This window comes from Eptesicus fuscus, chromosome 1 (assembly GCF_027574615.1).
Source record: "Eptesicus fuscus isolate TK198812 chromosome 1, DD_ASM_mEF_20220401, whole genome shotgun sequence".
NCBI lineage: Eukaryota > Metazoa > Chordata > Mammalia > Chiroptera > Vespertilionidae > Eptesicus > Eptesicus fuscus.
This window is the reverse complement of record NC_072473.1, coordinates 84,936,015-84,944,266: the sequence shown is the minus strand read 5'-3', so window position 1 is coordinate 84,944,266 and position 8,252 is coordinate 84,936,015. Positions and strand designations below refer to the sequence as shown.

At 44.9% G+C, this 8,252-nt stretch overlaps 1 pseudogene; it reads right to left on the bottom strand.

The window, feature by feature from the left end:
• Nucleotides 1–5,799: 5,799 nt before the first annotated feature.
• Nucleotides 5,800–7,123, bottom strand: LOC103299278 (nuclear prelamin A recognition factor-like; annotated as a pseudogene).
• Between the last annotated feature and the right edge of the window lie 1,129 nt (nt 7,124–8,252).

The following is an 8,252-nucleotide window of genomic DNA, read 5'->3' as shown; positions in this document are numbered from 1 at the left end:
TACCTGCTGAATACCAGTTCTGAGTCAATGTCAGTTGGATTGGTAATAGATGCAATTTTAAACTCACACTCAAAAATTATTCCTGAAAAAACTGGAAAGTCTAGGCACCTTTGCCCATAAAATTGCTGAAATACTGAACTGATTAATCAAAGACATTTCTTGACATTTACTGTGTTTGTCATTATTCATAAGTTCAACACTCCCATTCCTATACCTGCCACTGGTTAACAAATTGTAAAGTGTAACATTTAAACAGTTCAATGGAGAAAATACCTACTAAGGGATTCCCATCATAAAAGTAACCATGTTTGCCCTTTTTGTTGTGACAGCGAAAAGAATACAATTCTGGAAAACCAATCATTTGTTTCCAAGCCAAAGGGAAAAACAATATTGCATTGGCCACTAGATGGCCCCCATATATTTTTTCCACTATTACAATAAGAGCACAAAGGGAACAAAACAAGTGAAAAAGAAACATTTAATAAAATAATCCATGCCTGGATACTCACATATAGAAATTGTGACTCCTCACTTACCACTTATTTAGCATAGCTTCATACTATGGAACTAGTAAAACTTTCCTACATTTTACCAGTAATATTTTCAATAATGCCTATGAAAATACTTCAAGAATTAAAAGTTCTAATATTTAATTTGCACTCAGATGTCGAGTGTGACTCGACACGGTTAGCATTAGAATAAAGGAATTGAGAAAAAAGCAAGCGAGTGCAAAGGGTTAACTTCTGCTAGGCAACACCAAAATTCTTCACCTAATTTGTTCCTGGTGGCTAGCAATAGCAATTTTTTCTTTCTTAGTTTAAAAAAAAATGCATTTAATGATTTGAAAGAGAGAGAAAGATTGATTTGTTGTTCCACTTATTTGTGCATTCATTGGTTGATTCCTGTATATGCCCTGACCAAGAATAGAACCTGCAACCTTAGCCTATCAGGACAACACTCTTAACTAACAGAGCTACCTGACCAGGGCTTAGTTCTTAGTTTTGAGTCACTTCTATGATTCTTACGTATTTCACTTTTCTATCTACTTTAATACTCCCTCTTTTTTAAAATTTGAGTTTAAATTTTAAATTTTGAATATGAATAAGTCATTTACTTAAAGATATGCAGTATTTTTCTAATTTACCATATCATATATAGTAAAAGCCAATACACTTTTTATGTAAAAATGAGTTAAAAGTCAGCTGATTTATATTTCATTTAGCTTATAACACATTAACAATCAGCTGCTTCTAAATAGGTACTTTTATTTTGTGCACTTATAATGTAAACTAGAGGCCCAGTGCATGAAGATTCATGCACTCGGGGTGTCCCTCAGCCCAACCACCCTCTCACAATCCGGGATCCCTCGGGTAGGGTCCCTAGGCCTGGCCTGAGATCAGGGCCTATCGGGTCTTTCCTTCCCAGGTCTGCAGGAAGCTGGCCCCACCCCCGCTGCTGCCACTGCTTGCCATCTGTGCAGCACTGCCACCCCTCCCCTGCCACCGGTGGCCTCCCTCTGCAGGCGACAGGCTGGGGTGCAATGGATTGGCTGGCCTGGGCATCCCTCTTTCTTTGCTGGGGGGTGGGGCCAGCCATGCAAGGGGCTGTCTGCCTACCTGATTGCCCCTAACCGCTCGCCTACCTGCCTGATCACCCCTAACCACTGGTCTGCCTACCTGATCACCCTTATCCACTCTGCCTACCTGCCTGATTGCCCCTAACAGCTTGCTTGGGGATGGGGCCAGCCCAGTGAGGGTCTGCCTGCCTACCTGATCATCCCTACCGCTGGTATGCCTACCTGATCTCCCCTAACCACTTGCCTGCCTACCTGATCACCCCTAACACCTTTGCCTGCCTGCTTGATTGCCCCTAACCAATTGCTTGGGGGCAGGGCCAGCACTGATTTCCAGTTGGTCAGCCTCTGGTTGTCGCAGGTGCCAACCGCCAGGTGCCTGCCATTCGTCGCAGGCTCCCCGCTGGTGCCCAAGGTCGGAAAAGCCTCCTGCGGCCGGAAAAGGCTCGGCAGGATGGTTTCCTGGTGGGCGTGGCTTGTGGGTGTAGTGAAGGTATGGTCAATTTGCATATTACTCTATTATTAGGTAGGATATCTTTCATTCCTAAAAATAGTAAAGAATAAGTGATTGCCTTAATGATTAATCACCTGTATTTCAGCTGGTTACAGAATACCAATGTGTATTACATTTCACTAATGATCATTACCTTCACTTTCTCATTTTCTGCTTTTCCATAAAATAAGGGCTAATCAGTTCCATGTCCTGTGACATGTCAAATTGATGGGGAAAATAAGACATTTTTGGGGGGCTAGCAATCTGAATCTATGCTAGTAACCTAATGTACATTCTTGATAGCCTATAATTAAGTCACTGCCCCTTTGTCCACAATCTGGTCTTGCAAAACTGGTTTACCCAAATACTCACATTTTACAGAGGCCATAAACCATGAACAATACACAACACCAGAGAGGGTTATCAGTGCTGGCGCCAGGCCAGGCATATAGGTGTGGTCTCATGGACTCCATCCCAACACACAGGGCTTTTTGCAAAGCCCACAAAAGGTCCGGAAGTCCCATCCATATTTGGGGGACAAAGAAACCAAAGGATATAAAGGGAAAGTTTCCTCCATATTTGTTTGCTCAGGATTTGGAGAAAAATATTCTCCCCTGAGTCACTGTATTAGTACATGTGAAACATCTGAAATAGTTTTTTCCTGTATCTCCAAGTACTCCTGTGTATTTTTCAGTCGCCTGGTAAATTCTGTAACAAAATAGAAAACAAATTTAACTTCTCTCACAGATTATATTTTCCTCATACACTATCCAATTCAAGTCTAGATTTATACAGCCTCAAATCATGGTGCCCCCCCCAAAAAAAAAAAAAAAAAGAATCACCTGCTTAGAAAATCTTCAGTTCTGACTACACGTTTGTTATAGACCACTTCCTGTTAGATTGTTTCCTACTGGCATTCAGCACTATTGAAAAGACCTGAAATTCTACAGGGTGCCCACCTCTTTTCCCTTTGCTGGTTAGGCTTACTTCCTTTGTTCAGTTCTGTTATTTATTTATTTTTTCTCAGCCCTTGGAATCTGCTTAATTCTGAGGAGGTTTTAGAGTTTGAGAATTTAAACTCTTGTGTAGCATGAACATAACTCCCAGACAGCCTTCCAACCCTAACGTTTGGCCTTAGGAATAGTGACTGAAGCAGTTCGAAATTGTGAAACATTTTCCCCAACTTTACTACTAAAATGACAATGAGATTTCAAAACTGCATTGCAGCAACCAAAACAAGCAGGTCTTTAATGCACTTAGACCTTTATCTTTTTTCAGCAAACAAGTATCACAATTTTGTTTGTTGCCTTGTTTGTTTCACACATTAAAAAGTCATTAAATGCAGTAAAGCATGACCATGAAAAATGTTGTCTGTATAGAAAAATTTTGAACTTTGTTCAAATTTTCCCTCTAGTTGTAAAATAAACTCCTTAAATCGAGTGGGACACAGGGACACATTGCCTTCATGTCAGTCCCCAGGGTGACTTCCAGGTCCTTTGCATATAATAGTCTATTTTTCTGTTCTTTTGTCCTTTTTATTCTTTATTACTAAGTCCTTCCTTGAAAGTTTAAGAATAATATCTGCAAATAAGTGTTTCATCAGGGGAAAACTTTGTATAGAAAGAGTCATTTGAAGGACTGTTTCTCTTTTCTTTGAATGGCTTATCAGAAACCATTCAGAAAACACATTCCCTCAGGCACTTTCAATCTATTCAAATTCCCAGAGAACATTCAAGGTGTTAGTTTCTAAACTGTTTTACCACATAAGTCTTCTCTGATGGCCTTGGAGGAAAGGGATATTGAGGAGAAAAAAGGAGATGAGTTCATGACTCCCCTTGACTTACAAAGACTCCATCTCAGAAATGAACTTTAATATACATGGGCTGTTATTTACCTGTGAATTTGAATTTTGGAATCAGAAATTCACAGAGTAAGGAGGAACTCTAAAATCATTTAGTGCTGATTCCTCTCTATAATTTGCCTATCAAGTTATTTTCTGACCTGCATAATCAGGTTCAATTACTGATACCTAAGCATCTTGGAGGCAGAGCTTTCAAAAATTATCAGAACTTAAAGATAAGGCTAAAACCCCTTCAGGCATGCCCCATCCTCCATTCCATTTCAGTCCTCTTTACAGAGGTAAGCACTATTTTAGTTTTCTTTTTGGAATTTTATTATATTTATCATCATATTTAAGTAGTCCTAAAACACAGGATATTAATTTTTATTTGCTATTTAAAAAATATATTTTTAATGATTTCAGAGAAAAAGAGAGAGGGAGAGATAGAAACATCAATGATGAAAGAGAATCATTGATCAGCTACCTCCTGCACACCCCCCACTGGCGATTGAGCCCACAACCCAGGCAGGTGCCCTGACCAGGAACCGAACCGTGACCTCGTGTTTCATAGGTTGACGCTCAACCAATAAGCCACACTGGGCTATACCTGCTGGGCTTCCTTGCTATTTTTATTAAATAACTAGAGGCATGGTGCATGAAATTCATGCACTTGGGAGTGGTGGTCCCTCAGCCCAGCCTGCACTCTATCGCAGTCCAGGGCCCGTCAAGGGATGTCCACCCATGGGGAATGGGCCTAAGTTGAGAGTTGGAAATCTCTCTTGCGGTCCGGGAACCCTCGCTCCTTACCGCCCACCTGCTCACTGCTCCTTACCACTCAGCTCGCTGCTCCTTAGTGCTACCATGGAGGCAGGAGAGGCTCCCACCACTGCCTCTGCACTCGCCAGCCGTGAGCCCTATCTTTCTGTGTAATTGTCTGCAGACCCACTGCTGTCTTCCTTCTCACTTAGGGTGAGCATCATGTGAGGGCAGAGTGCACTGTCATGGAACGCAGAGGGCTGCCTGGAGCTGAGAGGAGTGGCCGGGCCCACGGGTGAAAGGTGGACAGAGAGGACGGTATCTCACCCAATTGTGAGGCAGGCTGGCTGGCTTTCATCTGCCTAACCCAACCAGGGGGGGACCGAGCAGGGTGTCACCCTCTCCATTTGCCATTCTTCCATCTGTGACACCTGTCATCCTTGCCAGGCCTCCTGCAAAGTGAGTTCAACTCAATCCCTGAATGTAAAGGGCACCGAGGGGGAGGGCCTCCACTCCAGTGCCCCCTGATTCCCAGCGACAGGACCTGGTCGACAGGACCTGATCTCAGGACGGTGGCCACAGCTGCAGAACATAGATCTGTTTCAAGAAAAGTTGGGAATTCAGACTTTCCTATGAGCCACTATTCCAAAAGGTGGCAGTTTATTCACATGTGGCAAAGACACCTTCAAGAGTAACATAAGTGGGTACACTCAGGGCCAAACCGGGCCATTTCCTTATCCAATCTCTCTGAGGCACATGGGCAGAACCAAGTCTCAGCTCTTTGCAGGACACTTCTGGGTGTTTTGTTTTGTTTTTGTTTTTTTTTAAGCCTAAAGGACAGTAGACTGTCTCTATTCTTGTTCTTTGGGATTTTTTTCATCATGGGATAAAAGGATACGCACATTGGGGCAATCCTTTCGAGATACAATATTCCAGTTGCACCCATGTGATGATGACAGGACCCCTCAGAGGGAGGGAGCTGACAGATGGGGAGCAGGGAATTCTGAAAACCAAAGTGATGACAGAGATGCTAAGCCTTTCCTTCACGTGTCTGACACTCCTCTTCAGGCGGCCTGCAGGCCGGGTGTCTGCTGAACCTTTACCACTTGATGTCCTGGCAGGCAGCCCTGGGCCCTGCTAGGCAGTGTGCGGGGCCACCTGGGCCCAGGGGGAGTCGCCACCCACTCCCCGCCCCAGCCACTCCTGGTACAGCTCCTGCATATGGGCGCTGTTCTCCAGGGGCCACACCGGGATGGCAGCATAGATGCCTTCCATCTGCCACAGCAGTGCCCTGTCTGCATGCCAGTCCTCCACCTGGGCCTGGCCCCTGCCGCTTAGGCATCCCCGGCACAGACAAGGACCTCTACAAAGTGGCAGGGGAATTTGCCCCTCTATAGCTGCAGGACCACTTCTGGATGTTCCAAAAGCCATAAGCAGCCTCAAAGCGTAGCAGAACTCTCTGTCTCTTTCAAAGGTGACCTCCTGGAAGTCTTTGTTCCTAGGGTGTGGTAGGTGAGCACTCCCACATCCTCGTTGAACAGCTCCTTGGCCATGTGCCTAAAGATGTGTGCCAGGTACGCATCTGAGTTGGCACCCTCATGAAGCCTCACCTCTTTCTCCTTCATGTCTCCAAACAGAGTGTCCACGGTGGCGTCATTTGAGGTGAGATCACTTTGCTCCATTATCTGGACAATTTTACCTGAGGTTAACACGCATTCAGGACCCTGGGAACTATGTAAAACTGTGGGAACATCTTCTCAAAGGGTCTCCAGTTTCTTGTCATGACATGGGGCCACAATGACTTGGAAATCTTGTCTGGGGACAGGTTCTGCTGTATGGTGAAGTAATCCTTCATCAGAGCCCATGATCTGCTGGCAAGACTTGGCCATGCAGAGGTGGGGGTGATGAGGTGACCCAGCACACACTCTGAATATTGGTCCCAGCTGGGGCAGGTGGAGGTCAGCATGGGTAGCCGGGGCTCTTCCACACGGTGCTAGCAGTACCGACACACAAATTCCTTCTGACTCTCCAGGATGCTGAAGTCCACAGCTATCTTCATGTCAAAGACAGTGCACCCCAAGGCTTTTGAGAAAGCCACAGAGCCTTCTGGATGCATCAGTGACACTGAGGCTGAATTTAGCAGCAAAATACAGCAGAGAGTAAGGACACACGGACACTGCCAGCACCTTGTGCTGTGAGGTATCACATTTCTTATTAAGGTTCAGAACACAGAAGAAGTCATTGGTGTTCTGTTGAGAAACTTGGACTTCTTCCTCTGTGGTCACACAACTGTCACATGCCAGACAGTCACTCAGAAATATCTTGGCATCGGCCAGCTTATGGAATTCTCCCTTCTCTGCATTCTCCTGAACCAGACTCTGGATATTGACTGTGGCATTCTCTTGGTTATCTGTTTTTGTTTCTTACTACATTCCTTCAGTGTGCAGTGATTACACTTCATCTGGAGTGGGGAGGTTGGGGGCCAGCTCGAGTGACCTGGAGGAAGCACTGGGAGAACAGTCAGCCACTGCTGGTCACTCCTGGCACTGTTGGCAGTATTCTTTTTTCCTTGTGGAGAGTGTTGGGAGGGGAAGCAGCCGCAGTGCCCGAGGCCGAGTTCCTGGGGGCCGGCAGCACTGTCGGGATCCTGCCAGAGGCGCTGGTCCATTTGTGCCTGGCCTATCCTCTGGAGATTGAACCTACAGGACTACTAAGGAAGCCAGTCCTCAGTTCAGCTTCACCTATGCCACCGATTGATTGGAGTCTGAGGGCCAGGAGGAGGGACCAAGCGGCCTGCCTTCCAGCTGTGCACCCGTCACTTCTGCCATTGATTAATTAGAGCCTGAGGGACCCTCGTTCCCCAGTTAGCCATCCCCTGATCAATGGAGCCTGAGGGCTTGGTGATGGACTGGTTGTCTGTTTGGTTGTTATGGACCCTGGGTTTTTATATATTAGGATATAGCTTGAAAAAATTTCCATGTTATATAGACATGCTTCATTCTTTTGAACTGCTGCACAGTTATCCATAACATGAAACCCAATTTATTTTGGTATCCCACTTTTTTGGTTTTCCCTATTTTTATTTTTCACTATTATAAACAGTGCAACAAATATTCTTTTCCATGTCTCCTTTTGATACGGGAATTTTGGATTGGAACATGCAGTGTTCCCCTGGGTCGGATGACTTGTCTAGGGCTCTTTGTTCATCAAAGTCAAAGAATGAAACTATGGATGGAAGATGGTATAGTAAAGGTGGAAATTTATTGAAGAACAAGTACAGACTCCTACATGGGAAGGGGGAAAGAATCTCACAGCACTGACTCCCACATGGGGAGAGGTAAAGAGTCACACCAATTTCCTTTTTCCAAGATTTATAAAGGCTGCAGTTTTTTTGTGCCTCGATATCCCCTCTGATTGGTTGCTATTCCCCTTTGATTTTGTCAGTATAGTAACTCCTGAGCTCAAAGGTCAAACCTCACACAGGACATATGAGGCCCTCTTCCCTCATTGTTCTCCTATTCCCTCTTGGCTTTCTTCCTCCTTCTTTATTTTGTAAATATAGACCTTTTGCTACTCCCTGTGCCCTTGTC